General features: G+C 34.9%; 1 non-coding gene across 1 annotated transcript in view; it reads left to right on the forward strand.

Moving 5' to 3' along the window:
* Positions 1-3,290: 3,290 nt before the first annotated feature.
* The window catches only part of LOC18449078 (isoeugenol synthase 1), a 35,474-nt gene continuing 16,345 nt past the window's right edge, over positions 3,291-22,419 (forward strand). Inside the window, exons 1-3 of the transcript XR_016043526.1 lie at positions 3,291-3,479; positions 18,442-18,576; positions 18,752-18,980. This is a non-coding gene — a transcript (isoeugenol synthase 1). The remainder of the gene's footprint in view (positions 3,480-18,441; positions 18,577-18,751; positions 18,981-22,419) is intronic.

Genomic DNA, 22,419 nt, shown 5'->3' on the forward strand with positions numbered 1-22,419 from the left:
CTTTGTCATATTGAGTGATTTGATTTGGTGGGTATTGAAAAAGAAAGACGTATCTATACACCACATCGACTTGTTGAAAGATATGTATGACAGTGTGCTAACTAGTGTACGAACAACTAGTGGAGAAACGAGCGACTTTTCAGTTACAATAGGTCTACATCAAGGGTCAGCATTGAGCCCATACCTCTTTGTTTTAGTTATGGACGACTTAACTAGGCACCTACTGGATGAGGTGCAATGATGCATGTTGTTCGCAGATGACAGTTTTGATTGATGAGACCCAAAATGACGTGGAGGGATGCTCTAGAATCTAAAGATTTTAAAATTAGTCAGATTAAGACAGAATATATGGAGTGCAAGTTTAGTAATAATAGGAGTAGAGACGAAGAAGTAGTTAAGATTGATGATTATGAAGTACAAAAAAGACTGTACTTTCGATATCTTGAGTCAATAATCCAGGAAAATGGAGAGACTGAAGACGATGCCGGACACATAATTAGAGCTGGCTGGGTGAGGTGGAGATGTGCAACTGGAATTTTATGTGATCGCCGCATACCAATGAGGTTGAAGGGTACATTTTATATGATAGCGGTGAGACCAGCTTTGCTCGATGGGGCAGAATGTTGGGCGGAGAAAAAATAATATACCCATTGAATTAATGTAGCGGAGATGATGATATTGAGATGGATGAGTGGCAAGACAAGAAGGGATAGAGTTTGAAATGAATATATTCGAGAGAATTTAGGAATTTAGGTATGATACCAATATGGAATAAAATGAGAGAGAGTAGATTTAGTTGGAATGGCCATGTGTGGCGCCTACCAAGTACAACACCTATTAAGAGGTGCGAGTTAATTCAAGTGAAATGATTGAAAAGAACATGGGGTATACCCAAAAGGACGTGGTTGGAAATAGTCCGAAAAGATATGTGGACTTATGATCTCCTTGAGGATATGGCCTTTAATAGATCAAAATAGAGAACTAGAATTCATGCAGCAGACTCCAACTAATTGGAAAAAGGCTAAAATGATAATGGTGATTAAGTGATTCAAAGCCACATGTTTGTCTTGAGATATTCATTATTTCATATTTGTTGTTGCTTGTTTTTGTGTCATACGTAGCTCCAATGTCCCTCAATATGACACATACATTACAGTGAAAATGTGAATTGAAATGATGGAGGTACGAAAGAATGATAAGCACAATTCCAATATTAGATAAGGTAGGGAGTCCTACAAATAGTCCTTTTGATATCTTTCAAAGGACCATTCTTGTTAGATATCTTGTCCACGAGTTAATCAACTATCACTCATTGAAAAAGGGGCTGGGTCCACCATATTGTGATTTTTATTCCGATTGACACCACCTCATGATACTTTCAAAAAAGTTAACTCTAAATTATTTGAAAAAACTGATAAGGCCTGTCATACCCATTGAATTACCAAATAAAAAATTCACTCATTGGGCTTAATTCCTTTGGCTTTTCTATTCTTTCTTTATCTTTTTTATTTTTTATTTTTATTTTCGTCGGAATAGACCACCTATTTTAGTAGCAAAAAGAGATTTTATATTCTTATAGGAATATGTTTCTATTTACTCCCTTATTTGAAACTCAATCTAAGATTAACTTTAGGGTCCCAAATTTAAAGAATACAATATCTTCAAGCCATAGGCTAATCCTAATAATTTCTATTTATTTTTAATTGCATTCAATATGCCCTTAGAAAAAGTAATCTTAAAATTGACTACAAATCGTCCAATTTTTAGAGAGTAAAATAAAGTTACTGGAAATCTCAAAATTCAATTTTTTTTCTTTAGAAAATAATAACCTAATAGATCTTAAATGACTCCCAAAATTTTAAATTGAAAAAAATCCTAGGTATTCCAATGGAAAGAGTCGATGTATGTGGGCCTAGCCCTGACCTGAAACCTAAGACCTTCCTGCACATGAAGGCCAAGGTCTAGCAAGCTGCCATTTTGGGTTGTCATGGTTAAATATATCAACGAGTAGTAAATTTGGACGTGCAACTCTTGCTTAATAGATCGGCGTATTCCACCACGGAGAAAGTTTATATACAGCCGAGGCTCTAAACAATCAAATTTGAGCCTACCTAAAAAATTTCATTAGAACAGGTTGTTTTCGTGCCCAAATATATTCAAATTGATCATCTCGACATCAAAATGCATAGACATGAAAAAAAAAATAGATTTCAAGTTTTGGAAATAGGGTATTTTGTAATGCATTTTTGGACCGTCAATTTTCAAGATTTTCAAGTTTTCATAAATCTATCGATCTACACTATTTTCAAAGCTTTAAACTTTATAAATAAAGATGAAAATATATTTTAAGGCTATCATAAAGATTTTCAGTAGTGAAACCATATTTCTCAACACTATTTGAAGGTAGGCTCTAATTTGATGGTTCAGAGCCTAGGCTGTATACAAACCGCACCCATTCCACCACAACACTATATTATAATTTATATTCCAAGCTATAGGAACTTAAACGGGTGCTGTTTATATAGAGCTGAGGCTCTAAACAATCAAAGTAAAATACACTTTCAAATAGTGTCGAGAAATGTTCTTTCAATATTGAAAATCTTTGTGATAGCCTTAAAATATATTTTCATATTTAATTATAAAATTTAAAGCTTAAAAAATTGTGTAGATCAAGTGTATCTATAAAAACTTGAAACGGTCCAAAAATGCGTTACAAGATGCACTATTTCTAAAATTCGAAATCGATTTTTTTCTCATGTCCATGCATCTATATCGAAATGATCAATTTAAGGATATTTGAGCATCAAAACAACCTCTTCTAATGAAATTTTTGAGGGGCTCAAATTTGATTGTTTAAAACCTCAGCTCTATATAAACTTTTTCCTATTATATATAGAAGTGTGACTTACAATACTGATATTGTAGCTTTGCGTATTAGACAACCTGATGCATACTAAATATGGATATTGACATGCGTACTAGTATCCATGTAACACCACAATTTCATTTATGCTCGGGGGACCATCTGACGAATCGACAATGACGTTATTTTGCATGCGTGGGCCTGTGAATAATTGTCCTGGTTTTCAATGGCAGCAAAGCTGTCTGTAATAGGGCAATCAAAGGAATCTCAGTGACATTTTGCTAAACCGTAACGGTGTTCCCTGAGGGTGGACCCTCTCCCACTAAATTAGTGGAGCACCTATATATGACATGAGCTCTCTGTGTCCCATGCACTCCTGTCATACCATTTTCTAAGAGTGGGAGAGAGGAGGAGAAACAAGTGAACAATGAGTTGGAAAAGCAAGATATAGATAATTGGGGGAACTGGTTATCTTGGTAAATTCATGGTACAGGCCAGTATTTCAATCGGACATCCGACCTATGTCTACAGTCGACCTTCTACAGGGGCCCCCGATTCTTCTTCCAAGATTCAAGTCATCCATGACTTTCAATCCACGGGAGTTCACATTATTGAGGTTTAAAGCTATATCTCTGTGTATGTCTTTGTTGACTTGTAAAGCATAGAGAATGGATTTTAAAAGAAAGCGGAATTCACGAGCTTTAAGAAAGTTAAGAATTAGGGTTGGCATTGGACTGTGGCCCGGTCCAGCCCAGACCTAAAAAGACTAGGCCCACAAAATGTTGCATGAGGGCCAGGCCATGACCAGGGCCACCATAGGCTGGCCCGGTCCATAGTTATTGGGAGTGCCTAACTAGGGTGGCGCTCCCACTCCAAAACCTAGCTCTGGCGCTCCGTAGCAGGGATCTCGACCGGAACTCATTCCCTATTTTTTGGGAGCTCGCTCCTATTTTTAAGATTCTCGATTCCATTTATAGGGGAGCTTGCTCCCGATACTGCATGGAACGCATTCCTTCAATTTTAGGATATCGTTCCTGAATAAATTAGATTCCCGCTCCAAGAATTTTAGGAGCGCGATCCCTAAATTTCCGGAACTCCATCCATATGTGCCTAGAACTTCCGAAAAGAAACTTTTAAAATAAAATTATTTTTTAAAATAAAATAATTATGTTTTAAGCAAAATTTTCATAAAAGTGGAGTTTTGCTATAGGAGCGCAGACAAATCATGTACATAACGCGATCCTTCCTTGAATGGAGCTCAATCCTTTCGAACAAGGAACACAGTCATTCTTAGATGGGGATGCGATCCTGTTGTCGATGGGAGCATGATCCTAATAAATATGAGTACACGATCCTATTTGACATGGAACACGTTCCCGTTAAATAGGGATCTCCATCTCGATGTATTGGGAACACGCTCCCTATACATACGGGATCTCGATCTACTACATTTACCCTCACCGAAACTCGCTCCCTGAGCTCTAGAGCTTTGGGCAGACATTGATCCGACGCTCATGCTCCTAGAACTAGAGCCGTTCCCGAGGGCCTTTTTGGCCTAGTTAGGTCTTGGTTGGGCTTCGGCCAGCCTTATAGGAACCAGGAACAGGCCAGAGCCAGCCCGGCCCAGGCCAGTCCCGTTGCCCAGGCTGGGCATAGGCCGGCCCTATAGGGACTAGAAATAGGCTAGGGCAAGCCTATCCTAGGCCAGGCTCGTTGACTAGGTCAGGCTTGGGCCAGCCCTATAGGGACCAGGTATGGGCTAGGGCCAGCCCATCCGAGGCCCGGCCCGTTGCCTCAAAGTTATCAACCAAAGGCTAGAAATCATGATGCAATCTAACGAGGAATCGCACATAGTGTGTGAAATATATGGAGTTTTTGCATGATTTTACCATGGAAAATGAGAGGTTATTCCGCTGGCTCACGAAAAATTAGTCGTCCTATAAACCAGATTTTTCGTGTGACTGCAAAAAATTTCCAAAACATTCCCTATACATATTCATGAAAATCATGGATTTAGAGCCATAGAAAATTCATCGAATCCCTTGTTACGGTACACGTTAGTGGGTTAGTGGGCAATTCATAGAGTACATTAGGAGACCATGACTTTAATGTTGCACGGCTACATCTATTTTTTGTGCCTCATGGATTTGGATTCCACTCCTTGTGGGTAAAGGATCTCCTAGGAGTTCTTGATGCTCTTAGCAGTTTAATAGAGAAAAAAATGTATATGGCATTGTTGGATTTATCCAAGAAAGAAAAGAAAGGGAATTCTATATAATATGGATTTATCTTTAGAGGGAGAAATAACCATTCTTTCGAAAACGATTTTTTTGTGGGGTGTTTTTATAAAAAGGAATCAAAGAGAGAGAAAATGTTTTTCTCTAAATGGGTTACGTACATCTGAAAGGGAGATTCTCTATTTACACCAAAAGCTTCTATGTGTCGTCTTCTCTCTTTATAAACACTAGAAAAAGAAAAATACCAATTGGTGATTTGAAAACTTTTGTACCTTGCATCAAAGGCTCGGAATATATATATATATATATATATATGTGTGGGAAAACCTAAAAAACGTTTATAGGCGAAATGATATAGCGTTTCGCTTCCATCACAGACTTGTTATGTATGTGGTGGTTTATTGAATGGACCCGCAATGAACGACGCCATCCATTGTGGTTCCGCGCAAAGTTTTGGACAGCCACCGAACTAGTATGTCCATGACCACAATGAATGACACCGACCATTGTGGTTCCTCGTGAATTTTTGGACCGCCACGGACCTAACATGTCCATGACGATTAGATCCACGGCGGTCAAAAAATACACACCGATTAATTTTTTCGAATGGTTATCGGCCAAAAAGCGAAATCAGTATAGCATTTCGCCCTTAGGGATTTTTTTTAGAGGTTCGCCTCCCTGATTTGATAGTACGTGTGACTGGTATACAAATAGAGAAAAGCCTTCTTTTTTGAAGTCTTTTGGCTCTTATCTTTATTCTTTTTTTCTTAGCGCTTTGGCAAAACTAGCCCCTGAGGCACTGTATGGTCCTTGCAGAGTTGGGCCATACATATGCATGCTGAGCACACGCAAAATGAACTTTGCGCGGGATGTATCTTAGACTACGTGGTCCGTCATGGTAGTCCACACGGTGCATTGGAGGTGAACTTGCTAGTCGTCCAACACCCTACGCGTTCAAACGCTAAATGTGTTTATTACCACAAGTAGGTGGTCCCAAACGACTACTGCACGTAGGTGATCTTTCTTGACCATAGTGCCCAGATGCTCTCAGAAGACCAAAGCTATACTGTAGTCTCGGGGAGCACTTCCAGGAGGTGGTCCTACCACATTTTGCAATGTGCATTTAAAAAAAGAAAATTGTTTCATGTGGGCTGCATCCATGTGGGCTGCATCGCATTTCTACACATGCGCTGCATCCATGTAGGCTGCATCGCATTTCTACACATGCGGTCCAGAAGGTGTAAAGCATCCATTACGAAGATAGATGAAAATAGGTGTTCTATCTAAAAACAATGGATTTAAAATCTATCTCAAAAATAGATTTAAGGGGCCTGAATTTCTACATATACAAGCATGGCCGCATAAAAACTGTGTCCTTTAAAAAAATACAAAAAATAAAACAAAAGGTTTATCGGCCACATGTGTGGAAGACATGTTCACATTTTCCATGACATGTGTAGATCATACGTGTGATTTGACATGTGTAAGTTCAACTGTGGCATAACGTGCATGTGAGGACCACACATGGCTTTTTTTTGTTTTTGATGCGCAACTCCAACAATTATGCGCCGTGGCCATGCAACATACCATGCAATTGTAGCCTCGTGTCATCTGTGTGGCCTTGGGAGTATCATGTAAGTTTTGTAAAGGCCTATCCTTACTAGAATAGGTGATTTCAAGGAAGCAAATTAGACCTAAAACATCTTGAGGGTATAACTTTCCATAAAGATGTTGTTAGGATTTAAGAACCCCCATATGATTAGAATCTTAAGTTGGAATGTTAGGAAGTCTTAGTAGCAGGAAAATAAAATTAGAGCTTCTTTCAATGGTTAAAAAAGATAGCCTTGATTTGATTTTGCTTCAAGAAACTAAGATCTCTAGTCCTAGTTTGACGGAAGTTAAATCTATTTGGGATTGTAGGCCTGTTATGTTTTGTTGTAAGGATGCTATGGGTTTATCAGGGAGTTTATGAGCAGTTTGGGATCTCTCTGTGTTTTGTTGTGAATGGTCTTCTGTTAATGCTTCGTCTCTATCTCGTGTCTTCTTGTTTATTCCTATTGGTGTTAGTTTTTGGGTCTCTAATGTATACAATCCAAACTCTCTTTCATATCTCATATGTGGCATGAACTTGGCTATGTATGGAATATGTTTAAATTACCTTGCTTAATTGGCGAGGACTTCAATATTATCAGATGGCCTACTGAATCGAGTGTTAATAACCATTTTACTTCTTGTATGAGAGTTTTTTTGGGTTTTATTTCAAAATTTTATTTTCTTGATTTACTTTTAAATGGTGCTAGATTTACTTGGTCAACTGGGTGTGCTACAAATCCTATTATGACTAGATTAGATAAATTCCTTGTATGTCCAGTGTGTGCTGAGTTATTTCCAATGGGATCTGTTAGACCATTGCCTAAATTCTCTTCTGTTCATGCTCCTTTACTTTGGGAAAGTTAAATATAAAAGAATAGGTGAGGTGCATTTTAAATTTGATATGGCATGGACGAAAGACAAATCAATGAATGACCTAATTTCTAAAGTTTGGAAGAGGAATGATGTTCAGGGATGGCCTGGTTTTGTTGCCACAAAAATGATTTAGGGAGTAAAAAAGGAGTTGGTGGATTAGAGGAAATGGAATGTTATTAACTACAAAATGAATACTGAAGAGACCATGTCCAAAATTAGGGAGCTACATTTAAAAGATGGGAATCAGAAACTATTGAGTTGGATGACATTACTTTGTGAAATGATTTGAATAGATAGTTGTGTGATGTTATGAAAGCAGAAGAAATTTATTAGAGACAAAGGTCAAGAGTTAGGTGGTTGAAAGAAGGTTATTTGAATACATGATTTTTTCCATGCAGCGGCAAATGCAAGGAAACGTGTTAATAGTTTGCAAGTCCTTAAATAGAAGGGGTAATAGAAGGTGATGAAAATAGTTTGGAAAAAGATATTATTGAGCATTTCAAAGGGACCTTTACTGCTGGGTATACAATTATTACAAACCTTTGTAATATTCCTTGTCACAAATTGCCGAATGATAAAAGTAAGTGGATTGAGAGACCCTTTTTTTTAAATTGAAATTAAAGTTGTTTTTAGTTTGGTAGGGGATAGGGCACCAATCCCAGATGGATTTCCAGTGGGTTTCTTTTAGCATTCTTGCGATTTGGTAAAGGATGAGGTTATAAAGATGATTGTGGAATTCTATCATAATGGTTTTGTCAATATTAGTCTAAATTCTATGATTATTGCCTTGTTCCAAAGAAAGGCATGATTGAAAAGCTACAAGATTTTAGACGTATTACTTATTGACTAGCCTATAAGATTCTTGCAAAATGTCTAACTAAGAGACTGAAATCATTATTACCTTGGTCATTAAAAGGCCCTAATCAACATTAATTTAGAATAGGTAAATTACATATAGTATCTTTTGTGCTCAGGAAGTTATTAGCTCTCGATTAGTTAAGAAAGAAGCTGGGATTGTGTGTAATATTGATTTGGAAAAGGCTTATGATAAGGTTGAATGGAATGTCTTATTGAATAATATGAAACCAATGGATTTTGGGGATAAATGGTTAATGTGGATCAAAAGTTGTTTGGAAACAACTAATTTCGATCGTAATTAATGGTATGCCAAAGGGATTTTTTAAAGCTTCTTGGGGGATTCGTCAAGGAAATCATTTATCCCCTTTTTTGTTTAGTATCATGGGACAGATTTTTAGTGTGATGCTAACTTTGGTGGTAAAGTTTTTCTTGCCAAAAGGTTTTCAAGTGAAAGAAAATGGGACAATAGTATCACGTCTGCAATATACGGATGATATCTTAATTTTTTGTGGGGCAAATGATTTGGAAATACATACTCTAAAGAGATTCCTTAGAGTATTTGAAGTGGTCATTGGACAAAAAGTAAACGTTCAAAAAATCCATTTGATAGGTGTGGCTTGTGAGGAGGAAAAGGTTAAAGATTATGCAGTGAAGATGAACTATGTTAGAACTTGCTTTCCATTAAAATATCTTGGACTGCCTTTGCTTGAAAATGCTATACCTATTTCTCTTTGGGATCCTCTAATTCAACGTTTTCTATATAAATTAGAGTCATGAAAATTTGAACTTCTTTCTTTGAGGTGTTGTATAACTTTGATTAAAGCTACTCTTTCCAATATGTCAATTTACTATGTCTTTGTTTAAGATACCAAGCAAGGTATTAAAAAGATTAGAAGGTCTGATGAGAAGATTTTTATGGGGAGGATCTAATGACAAAAAGAAATACAATCTAGTCAAATGGTCAAAAGTGTGTACTCCATCAAGTGATGGGGATATTGGGATAAAAAGATTGAAACTTATGAACAATGCATTTATACTTACCAAGTGGTGGTGGAGATGTGTATAGCAAAAACTCCAGTTGAGGAAAATTCTTGGTGAAAATTATGGGGAAGATAGAAATTTAAGGATTGTTGCTAAAGCGGCCAACACAAAGGGCATCTTATATATTTGGAAAGGTAGCTTGGCGCATAGGATATTCGTTTTTTGCAATTCGAGAAAAATTGTAGGGAAGGGTGATACTATAAAGTTTTAGCATAAAAAATGGGTTGGGGAATATGATTTAAAATCCCAGTTTTCCAACTTGTTTACTAAAAACAAACACAAAGAACTATATGGTCAGTGAGATGGTGGATGGAAGATAGAATGTTACTTGCTCATATAGAAGGGTGAGTGAAGTGGTTTCTAATAAATATATGCAATGTTCAAATGTTTTGAAGGATGTTTATTATTATCCTGATAAACAAGACAAAGTTGTTTAGGAACCAAGTAGAAATAGAGTTTTTTCGATAAGCTCAGCTTACAAATTATTGTTTGAAGATACAGTAAGATGGTCTGACAAAGATGCAGGCAAATTATGGAAATGGCATGTTCCTTTGAAGATCTGTGCTTGATTGTGGTTAGTTAAATTGTGAAGGATCCTTACAATTGATATGTTGATGAAAATAAGGTATATTTTTATAAATGTGTGCGTTAAGTGTAAAAAGGATGCTGAATCCATTGAGCATATTTGTTTGCAGTGTTCTTATACTAAAGCCATATGGGGTTGGGTATTACCATGGGTGGGCTTAAATAATACATGCCCTGTGGGAATTGATAGTCTTTTGGGGGACTGGTCGATAACAGGGATGAGTAAAAAAGGCATAATTAATTAGAAAATTGTAAGAGCTATAGTGATATAGGAGATTTGGAAAGAAAGGAATAGGAAAAGTTTTGATAATAAGAGTTTAGAGTAATGATCCTATGAGACCCTCCCACACCCATGTGTGTAGGACCCCAAAGGATCACCATTAAATTTGGCATAGATCTATAGAAAAGTCAAGTCCAACACTTATATGATAACTATTCTAGAGATCTGTACCAAATTTAATTGTGATCCCTTGGGGTCCTACACACATGAGTGTGGGAGGGTCTCATAGGATCATTACTCAAGAGTTTATCTCAATGTGAATTGATAGAAAAGATTTGTGTGACAGTAGCTAAGCTCGTGAGCATTAACAAAGAGTGGTGGGGTGTTTCAAGATTGGATATGATGTATAACAATAATTTGTTCACAAATGAGAAGTCTGATAAGAAAATCATGATATGATTATATAAATGTCCTACGAATGGTTGGGTTAAACAAAACTTTGATGGTTGTTCTTTGGGGAATCTTGGTCAGGGAGGCATTGTTAAGGATTGGGAAGGTAGAGTGTTGCTGAGGTTTCATGGTTCAATAATTGTGGTGACTGCTGAGAGTTTCATGGGGTATTACTAAGGGTTAAATTGGTAAAAGATTTGAAAACACGCATGGAAATAGAAGAAGATTCTATGAATATTGTGAAATAGTTAAACAAAGAAGCAGTGTATCCATGGAAAATCCATAGCCTGATTATTGACATGAATGGTTATTGTTCGGAGTTAGAATGTACTGTTAAGCATGTTTCTAGGGAAAGTAATAGGGAGGCAGATGATCTTGCTAAGATGGGGGCGACAATAAACAATTTGATTGTTGAGAAGTTTGTTTAGGTGGTTGTTGGTTTTATTTTTCTTTGCTGTAGTTTTTTTGCTATGTTTTGATTAGTCTATTTCGACAGGAGATATTGTATTTGTTTGTATGTTTTTATTGAATAAATAAATCAGGTGACCTTTCTTCAAAAGAAAAGAACCCTCTTAGATGCGAAAACAAGAATCTCAAAAATTATTTCCCACCAAGATCATATACTTATCTAGCTAGAAACGAAATAGGAGAGAGCAAGCTATAATAAAATAAATAAAGCACGAAACACACACCACAAAGCACAAAGATTTACGTGATTTATCCTACGAGGGCTACATCTATGAGCATGACAAACTGAAATCTACTATACCGATGAAAGTTACATTATAGATTTTGGGACATGGAGTTACCTCTATAGACATTGAAAAAGACTAGTCGAGTAAACCCTTTTAGACCCAATCTCCCAACCAACACCACCAGTCGATCTCTCTTCTCTATTCTACAGCTAAACCACTATCCAGGAATAGACTCATCTTTGTTCCACAGCTAAACCACTGTTCAAGAAAAGAAACTTGAGAGCAACCGAGACTTTCTCTCTCTAAAAGGGGAAATCACCCAAAATCTTCATGGGAACTGCTTCTCTACAAGAAAAATATCTCTTAATCTACAAGAGGTACATTCACGATGTTTCTCTCCATATGAAACTCTTTTCTCTCTAAGGAGAGGCCTTGCCTCTCATAAACAGGAGGCTTGTGCTTCTTTCTCTCTAGAGGAAGTCATCTTTCCCATATGGTGACCCAAATAGAGCACACAAATTCTCTGGTCTTTCATCCCATATATATAAGATTAGGAGTCCACACTAAATCAAAAACTTCTTATAAGTGTTACATAATATCAAGAACCAAGTGATATATCCCAAAGTCTTAATCTTTTTAGATTTTTGTTCCCTTTAGGAAACTTATCAATATTAATCTCAATCCTACATAATATGGGATTTTTATATGTGGGTGATTTTGGATATTACCATATCCAACAATCTCCTCATTGATATTAAAACCACCGGCTCACCATGCCAACATCCATTGGATAGCATTATGAATTCACCATCTTTTATCAAATAAATTCCTTCATTTCTTGCTAAAAAATTATATTTACCATCATATTTCTCCACCTCAATTAAAACACGCATACTTTGCCATGTGCTTTTCTTTAACTGAATGCGCAAACAACAGCTTTGTACTGAACCATGCGCTTTGATACCACTTGTTACGATTTAAGAGCCCTCTTAGATGCAGAAACAAGAATCCGATAAATTGGATCCCATAAAGATTGTGTACTTATCTAGCTAGAAACAAAATAGGAGAGAGCATGAGCCATAATACAAGAAATAAAGTACGAAACACATACACCACAACAACAAAATGATTTACGTGGTTCACCCCGAGAGGGGTACATCCACGGGCACGACAAACTGAAATCTACTATATCAATGAAAGTTATATTACAGATTTTGAGACATAGAGTTACCTCTATAGCCTTCGACAAAAACCAGTCGAGTAAACTCTTTTAGACCCAGTCTCCCCACCGGCACCACCCGTTGATCCATCATCTCTATTCCAAAGCTAAACCACTGTCCATGAATAGACTCATCTTTGTTCCACAGCTTCCGTAAGAAAACCTTAAAAACAACTGAGACTTTCTCTATCTAAAAGGGGAAACCACAAAAAATTGTCATGAAAATTGCTTCTCTACAAGAAATCAGTCTCTCAATCTATAAGAGACATTTATGATGTTTCTTTTCATATGAAGCTCTCTTCTCTCTAAAGGGAGGCCTTGCTTCTCATGCATAGGAAGCCCATGTCTCTCTCTCTAGAGGAAGCAATCTTTCGTATATGGTAACCCAAATAGGACACACAAATTCTTTATTTTTTCATCCCATATATATAAGGTTAGGAGTCCACACCAGATAAGAAACTTCCTATAGGTGTTACATATATATCAAGAACCAAGAGATATATCTTAGAGTCTTAATCTTTTTAGATTTCTATTTCCTTTAAGAAACTTATCAATATCAATCTCAATCACATATAATATGAGATTTTTATATGTGGGTGATTTTGGATATCACCATATCCAACAAGTGTATGTTATTAACATATCATATATCTTTTTGGGGTTAGTCGCTAATTATAATACAACTGGAAGGGTTTTGTCTATTGATTATATGACAATAGCATTTGTTTTGACCAATTTTTTTTTTTTTTGAAATGTGCTTTTATGATATTCATTTCTCCCATCAATGGTAATAAAAGAAATTTGATTCTATATCACTTTGGAAAGAGACTACAATTAGTTTCCATGAAATAGTGGGATTTTTTATTTGGGATGTAAAATACTCACTTAACGATAGGGATCAGAAAGCCTCATCCCCAGGCTTTGATTTATTGCTAATTACTAGCCCTGTAACCTTCTGGTTATGCAAAATTTGGGTTCGAGATGCTTTGGAAGTTTGACTCTTTTAATTACTGATGATTCAAAAGAATGCTAGGAATGATGATACCCATGTGTGGATGAACGTCTGAATAAATTAAGATATACATGGAACTTATTGCGGTTTTCTTTTTTCATAGAAATAGACTGTTAGTGCGTTAAAAGGATTTGATTGCCCACATCTTATAGGGAAAATTCTAGATGTTGGGAATGTTGATATGCGTTTTCTAATACCAAGTTGATAAGTATGCAATATTGGAGAACCTAATCATCAAGCAGAGGACCCTCTTGAGTATGGGTACACAATCTAGGCTAGTCACAAGAAAGAGAACTTATTAGGCATGGATCAATAATGATCTTTATACACGTCTCTATCTTAAATAGCATGTACAATGACCAAAGAGGTTAGTTTAAAAGCTTTCCAATAGCCAGGAACATAAGGTAAGCCTTACAACTCCAATTTGCTTAAAACTTAGCTAACATATTGTGTGCACTCTTGCAGGCATTTAATATGTACTAAATGCCACCAAATGTCTCCATGATGGAGCATTTGAGGAAAAAATCACAGAGATATATGAAATGAGTGCTGCTGCTATCATTTCAAGTGACAAATAGTAGGTAGTAGTTTTCCTCTTGTCACTGCCTCATTCTTGGGAACCAGATGGAGATTTCCCAAGATGGAGATATTAGTGATGCATATTTTAAATGTCACTAATCTCAACATCTAGAGTGAGCCATAGTGCCTCTTTGTCTGTGAAACTAGGAAACATCATGCTTACCATATTATATTAGCACAAAGGTCGCGACATTCTTAAGGTCAAGCCTAAGAGCAATATTCCGACGAGGAAAGAGGAGATGAAAATTGAGGGTTCCAATGGCAAATATAGGCGAGGCAAACAAATCACTCTATATGAAAAAGTTACCCTTGACTTATTACACATGGCAAATAAGGTAGAAAGTTCATTCAGCTTCCTGATGTGCAAGACACTACATTTAAACCTTGAGTCACTAAACTCATTTCTAAAATAAAAATAAAACTTAATTCTTAGAAAGGTGTGGTTTCTATAAGCTTGCAACCTTAAATAATCCAATTAAGACACACCTCCAAATTTTATCATAACATGTAACTTTGGTATAAAAAATTCTTAGGATTATCTCAAAATCTATTTTCATATCTAATTATAAAATTTTAAAATTCAAAAACAATTAAAATTAAGTAGATCTATAAACATATGAAAACATTAAAATTTGACGGTCTAGATAATGTGATGCAAGATGCACTATTTCTAGGACTCAAAATATTTTATTCTTTTTCATATTCATACATCTCGTTGACGAGATGATCAATTAGAGGGCTTTCAACAGTAAAACAACCTTTTCCAATGGATTTTTGAGGTGCATCTGTAATTCTACATTTTAAGGTTGCAACCTTATATAAACATTTTCCTTCTTAAAATAGGACACCTATTACTAATAGATGGATGTCCTATTTCTAATATAATAGATGGATGTTAAAATTGGATACCTTTGAAGAGATTTTCGAAATAAAAATTGAAGTACTAATTCACAAAGATGGATGTTTATACTTTAAAGAAGTACACAGACAAACCATTTAACTTTTAGTATAAGGATGTCACAATCACTCTTGACCATCAGATTTTAAATCGGATGGTTGTAAGTATATCATTAAGTAGACTAAAAGTTCAAAAAAGACTTTCTCAAACTTCACAACGCGCACTAAGCCATCTAATTTGAAATCTAACGACTAGGAGTGACTATGATCACTTTGTTGTTAGTGTATGGATATCTCATGTTAGTATTGATATACATCATTACCAATACATATCAATATGGATATGGATATCTCGTGTTAGTATTGATATACATCATTATGGATACATATCATTATAGATATGTATCTGTATGGGTATATATCTCTTGATAAGATTAGTTGTCTAGGCAAGATTAGTTAGTAATTATCAATAACTGTTGGTGTTTATCCAGAACTGTTGCTAGCCATATATTTATACGGGGCCTTGTACGTTCTTTATTAATCAATAAAGAGAGAGTTCTTTATAATATTCTAAAATAATATTCCATGGGGGCCTAAGGCCGAAATATACAGAAATATAGTTTCTAACATAGTATCAGAGCCATAGACTCTGCAACCTCCTATCTGGGCTCGCTAACCTCAGATCTGAGGATCTGTTCCTTCTCGCTAGTATCTCATTCCTCTCTACATTCATCGGTGTGATATTTGGATTTCTGTTTCACTTCTCTAGACCGTGAAACCTATCCCGTGCAAAATTTTTCTTTCCAACAAGTTTGCTTTCCAAGCTTCTATTGACATGTCCCCATTGCACCATTATATTGGCATGTGACCCTTGCTCCATCTATTGGAAAGTCCCCTTTGCACCATGTTTTGCACCATCGTGTCCATAAAATTCCTTTGCTTTGCAACTTTGTGAAACCGATTCAAACCCCTTTGCGGCTCTGCAATTTGAATTTTCTTATTACTCTTTGAAGGATCCCTCACAAAACCTGCAAGATCCATGGATGAAAATCCAACCCCTGATCTCGGCATTACTGTTCTCAACCATTTTGTAACTATAAAGATGGTTAGATGTAGTAAAAAGCTGCCATATGTTTTTTGTAACTGCTGCCTGTTGTTGTTTTCCTCCTCTAAGATCTGCTTCCAATATGATATGTAAGCCTTAAAGCCCCTCCGTTATTTGCCACCTCTGAAATAATGGCCTCTCAAAACGGTCGAGCTGCCCCATCTAAAAAAAACAAGAAACCGCTCTCTGCCACCTCTCTGCCTATTTTTGTCTCTAGATCTTGATCTTTGGTCAAGATCCATTTGAAACCTCGTCAGTCTGGCCAACCTGCCTCGCCAGCCACCCTGATCTAATCTTATCTGATGATCGAGTTTTTTGTTACTCGATCACGTCTGATGATCGAGTTTTTCGTTACTCGATCTTGTCAGATGATCAAATGTTTTGTTTCTCGATCCCGTCTGATGATTGAATTTTCCGTTACTCATTCTCGTATGTTCTGAAGGCCTGTTGGTCTATTGTTGCTTGAGTTCTCTGCAAACTGCTGAATATGTTGTCTCTTCAATGTGCCATTCTGTTTTCTCAGCTGTCGCGACTGTTTTTTCTGGTGAAGATCGGAAGTTTTTTTATCTAATGGCTCAAGTCTGTTCCAGATGCCATCTGTTGTTCCTGAGACAGTTTGTTCCTGAGGCTTATTGATCTGCGACTACAATTCGTGCTTGTTGTTTAAGCAATCTGAGCAATATGAAGATCACCACTCATTTTGGCAATTTAGTATTATTCAAACTCAAGCTGTTTTGTGTCAAAGCATCTTGAGTTTAAGAGGAAGTGTTAGCGTATGGATAACTCATGTTAGTATTGATATACATCATTACTGAAACATATCAGTATGGATATGGATATCTCGTGTTAGTATTGATATACATCATTATGGATACATATCAGTATAGATATGTATCTTTATTGGTATATATCTCTTGGTAAGATTAAGTATCTATGCAATATTAATTGGTAATTATCAATTACTGTTGGTGTCTATCCAAAACTGTTACTAGCCATAGATTTATACGAGGTCTTACATATTCTTTATTAATCAATACAGACAGAGTTCTCTGAAGGATTATGAAATAATCTTCCATGGGGCCTAAGGCTCAAATATACAGAAATACAATTTCTAACATTTGTAACAATCGTAAATGGTTGTATAGTATACAATCCCTTATACTTCTCCTTTACATTATCATCACGAAATACTCGAAGTTTCTTCTTTAACTATGAGTATGGAATAAGTGAAGTAACTGAGGGTAGCGGAAGATTCATTAAAACATCATTAACTGGTACATGGGGTCAATTATCCTGCGTTGGCACCTTGGACGAATTTAGATAAATACTCAAGAGATTTTATTTCAAGTCTCATCACACGGATCATCGTCACCAGAGCCTTATTCCAATTATTTGGGACTGGCTCTCTCAACACACACGTGCTAAGGGGCTGATTCTTTGGCTGACAATGGGTTGGGAGGAGTAGTCTTTAATTTTGGTAGAATTTTTGCATATTGTTTTATTTATTTATTTATTTATTTATTATTATTATTATTATTATTATTATTATTATTGTTATTATTTGATCTTTTTGTTGCATATCTTTTGTAAAAGGCTTATACCATGTAAATGTTGTAAAACTAGTTTGCAGTTAACGACAAGGTACTAAATCAAGTGTACATTAAATCACTCCTACGAAATATGGGCACATGTGCTTGCTTATATTGCTTTAGAAGTAATATTAGAGTTGCCAATGGGCCGATCCATTGTTGGCCTACTCAAAATTTGATTGGAAGGAGCCTTATTCAAGCCACATGATTTAATTTAGTGTTAGGCTTGAGCCTGGTTCACTGGCCTCATACAATTGCCTAAAGGCCCTTGGATCATGTGGCCAGCCCTTCATGTATGAGGTTGCCAATAAGCCACGATAGGCATGGCCTAGCTCTTATAACCACGACTGCACTCAATATGGGCCCAGTCACCTTAGATTGGGCAGGACTAAGTTAGGCTTGGGAGCATCATCAGGCTACCTTCGCCCAGGTCAAGTCCATCCCAATTGGCAGCCTTAATTTGACCAATATTCTTAGGGTGGAAAATATTACAAACAAGGATAAGAATTAGACTGCCTTTTCTAAAATTTGGATAATTTAAACCCCAAGTAATTTTTGTTTTATCCTCTATTTATAATGTAGAAAATTATGAAATATTGTTACTTAATAGCTTGTGTCTCAATAGGGGTACTTGGATGAATATGATAAGCTGCTTTCGGTGCTTCATAAAGTTGATGCTGTGATCGCATTGTTGCCCATTCCACAACATTTAGAGCAACTCAAACTCATAAATGGCATCAAAGAAGTGGGAAATATTAAGGTAAATTAATAATTTGATTGTACCAAGAGCTGACATGCACTAGTATTGCTGGTTAATCCTTGCACTATAATTTTGTTTGTTTTCTCTTCCTTTATTCCTGGCTTTTAAAGTTTTTGCTATTTGCATCCACATTTTACTATTCCCACCTAAAACATATGTTTGAATACATCTACAGAGGTTTATCCCTTCAGAGTTTAGCGTTGAATCAGGCAGGGCACATAGTTTGCCTTCATTTCAAAGAATAATTGATACTAAGAAGAAAATTAGAAGGGTTATCAAAGAGGCCAAGATTCCACACACTATTGTTGTTGAGAATGCCTTTGGTGCTTACTTTGTAGATTACTTGCTAAATCCTCAGGAACAAAGGGATGAAATTACAATCTATGGGGATGGCAAAGCAAAAGGTATGTTCCTATTTCGTAATCTATTCAGTAATGGGTGAGAAATGAGTGGAATATCATTTGAACTTTCGAGTACTTCTATTGGAGAATAGTTTACTTCTATTCCCTAGGTTAGAAACTACTTCAGAGGATTTATTCAATCTGAAATTATGGGAACCACTTCAGAATTACTAGAGGATTATGCTCCAAAACACTTGAAAAAAATTGAGTTTTCTAACAACTAGATCTCATCATTTAAAATTGGATAGTTGCTATTCAACCTCAAGATACTATTTTTTCAAATGTATAGAGTACCGTAATGCAATTTTTTTATTATTGAGTTTAATCTATGGGTTGGAGAGCTTACATCCCCAAAATTTGAGATACTACAATCAAATCTTAGTGGAGTTTTACTCAAGGGAGTAAATGGACATTCTACTTCCACGGGAGTAGAACATCATTTGGCTTTTCAAGAAAAATGTCACAGAAATCGCAGCAACACTTCTAAAAAAATAATATATATATATATATATATATATATATATATATATATAGAGAGAGAGAGAGAGAGAGAGAGAGAGAGAGAGAGAGAGAGAGAGAAGGCGAGAGAGAGAGACTACATTATTAAGTCAAATGCAAGGGGTAGACACATGTCGCAAGAATAAGAAGGGACCGATTGCTATAAAGATAGGTAACTATATTATATAAGTAACACTCCCTCATCTTTAGTATTTTTTTGTTTGGTGAAGGGGGGGGGGGGGGGGGGGTCATCTTTAGGGGGCAGAGAAAGAATAATGTTCAAATAAATTTGGATTATTTTGCTATTTTTAAGCAACACAAGTTACATAATAGATAGGGAAAATCAATGGGCTTTTAGACAAATAGCACATGGAGATTTGAGATAATATGGAGAATGAGATACTTTAGGAGAAAGATAAGATGGAGACTCAATTGTAAAATAGTAGGTGAGACTCTCTCTACAATAGCTTTGTTGGATTTGGATTATCGTGTCATTTTTTAAGCAATGCAAATCAAACAATAGATAGAGAAAATCAAGAACCTTTTATATAAAGAAAATTATGAGATAATATGAAGAGAGATATTTTAGGAAAAAAATGAGAGGGAAACTCATGTATAAAATAGTAGGAGAGACTCATATGATTATATAATATTTAAAAAGCCAACTTTGATACAAATATATTTGAAATTAAAGATCTTTTATATCTTGAACTTCAAATGTTTTTAAATTTCATTTATGTCAAACATTATTTATTTTAGAAACCTTTAATGCATAAAATTTATTTTTTAATGGAAATTTCATTCTCCGATTATCAAATTTCTTATAATGGCATTTAAGGGAAATATCATTCTCCGAAAATAGTTTATGGCCAATTATCAAATTTCCTATAATGGCATTTATAATATTTTTCATAATTTGTGATGACTTTTCTTTAAAAGCAAGAAATAATAAAAAAATAGTTTCTTACCTTTTTTGGTTATTTAAATAGCTATATATATTATTTATGAATTTTATGGTTCTAAAAACAATGAAATCTTGTGAGATTATTTACTTCTTGTACTTCAAAACTTGAAAGTAGAAGTCCATATTATAGAAAAGATGTGCCATTATTCAATTTTTCATCTATATCAATGTAATTGTATTTGATTTATTATACAATATTTTTGTGTATTATTCAATAGAGGAGATTGCTTAAAGTTTTGTGCAACACGTGTCCCTCTCTCCACTCTCTTAATCTCTCTCTTTGCTTAAAAACTATTACAATTCAACTGTTATCTCTCTCTTTTTAAAAAGTTTGAAAATCAAAGGTTTTCCGCTCATCAAGTCTCTCCTACAATCTTTTCCCTTAAGTCTCTCTTGTGGTCTGCCTCGTTCTCTCTTATTTCTTGGTCTCATCTCATTTCTCTCTCTCCTTAAATCTCTCTCTCAATGTTTCCATCCATAAATGTCTCTCTCAGTATTTCCATCCCTAAATATCTGTCTCAGTGTTTCCCACTGTTTCTCTCTCGAAATCTCTCTCTCAATGTTTCCGTCTCAAAATCCCTCTCTCAATGTTTCCCTCCCTAAATCTCTCTTTTTTTATCTCTCTCCCTCTCCTCCTTTTACTACCTTTCTCTCCCGCTCCTCCACTCTTTGATATTTATGAACATTGACTAAATACAGTTTTTCTTCACATTCATAAGGGAACCAAATATTGTTCTTTTAGAAGTTATAAAAGATTATCATATTTTTTAGTATATAAAAAAAAAAATACTGCAAACAAGGAAAAACATAATTTATTTCAAGCTTTTTTACATTTTCTAAAGTAAATACTACATTATATACAAAAAACAAACTCTCCTAGTGTTAAATTTCGGGGGAAAATTCAAAGAAAAATATAAAAAATTAGATATCAAAAAATAGAAATTTAATTCTCCCTCTTTTTCTTAAATTTTCTAAACTAAATTAAAAAAAAAAAAAAAAAGCTCCAAACTTATTTATGTTCTTTTACAATTTTCTGTACACGCTTTTTAAATATTTTTAAAAATATAAAAGTCCTTGCAAATTAAAATAAAATAAAAAGAAAAAAAATGAAAAGAAAAGGAGGAGCAACAAACTCATTTCTTTCTTATTTTAAAACAACATTTCTTGGATTTTGGAATCATCTTTTAAGGGATTTAACACATTTAATTGTAAAAGCGCTTACAAGTTGGAAGTTACTATATTGAAACCTTATACATATTAATTTTTTAGTTATCATATTATGGTCTTTTGTAAAATTGTAAGACATTCTTAAAATAAGCTAAATATGCAAATAAAGTAAATAGATTACATTGTACTATTATGTTGTTCAAAGTAGAGTTTATAAATGTTTTATTTGTGTTAAATAATATACTGCAATAATTTTCTCCTTATGTTATCTAAAACGAATTATATATTTGAATTGTAATTTTTTAGTTTAAAATTTTTTTTTAACACAAATATTCATTCGTGTACTATGCAATATGGAATACGAGGATTGTCTCTTTTTTCTAGTTTTTGAATTTACTTATATTTTAATTTGGATTTCATGTTTTTTTAAGTTATAAAAGATAGTATGGGGAGAGAATTACATGTTAGTTTATGATAAATAAGCTAATTAATATTTGGCTAATTTTTTGTTACAAAGTCTAATACTTTTTAGTATATATGCAATATATTTTACTATCTTTGTTTACCAGATATATGTAATTTTGTTTACATATTAACTATAACTTTAGTATATGTAATTATTTACGACCTATTTTTATAATTTATATTAGTATTGTCTTCTATGTTCCATTCCCTTTTGCATCACTTTTAAAGTTTAACGAAATCAAAAAATATTTTTTTTAGGCAATACAAGATGTAATGATTAAAACGCAAAAACAAAAATTTATATTAGTTTTAAGGTGATGTCCAAGACTTAATAATTAAAAACATAAA

The sequence above is a fragment of the Amborella trichopoda genome, chromosome 11, assembly GCF_054954075.1.
Source record: "Amborella trichopoda isolate Santa Cruz 75 chromosome 11, AtrichopodaSantaCruz75HAP2 v2.0, whole genome shotgun sequence".
In the NCBI taxonomy this organism is placed as follows: Eukaryota; Viridiplantae; Streptophyta; class Magnoliopsida; order Amborellales; family Amborellaceae; genus Amborella; species Amborella trichopoda.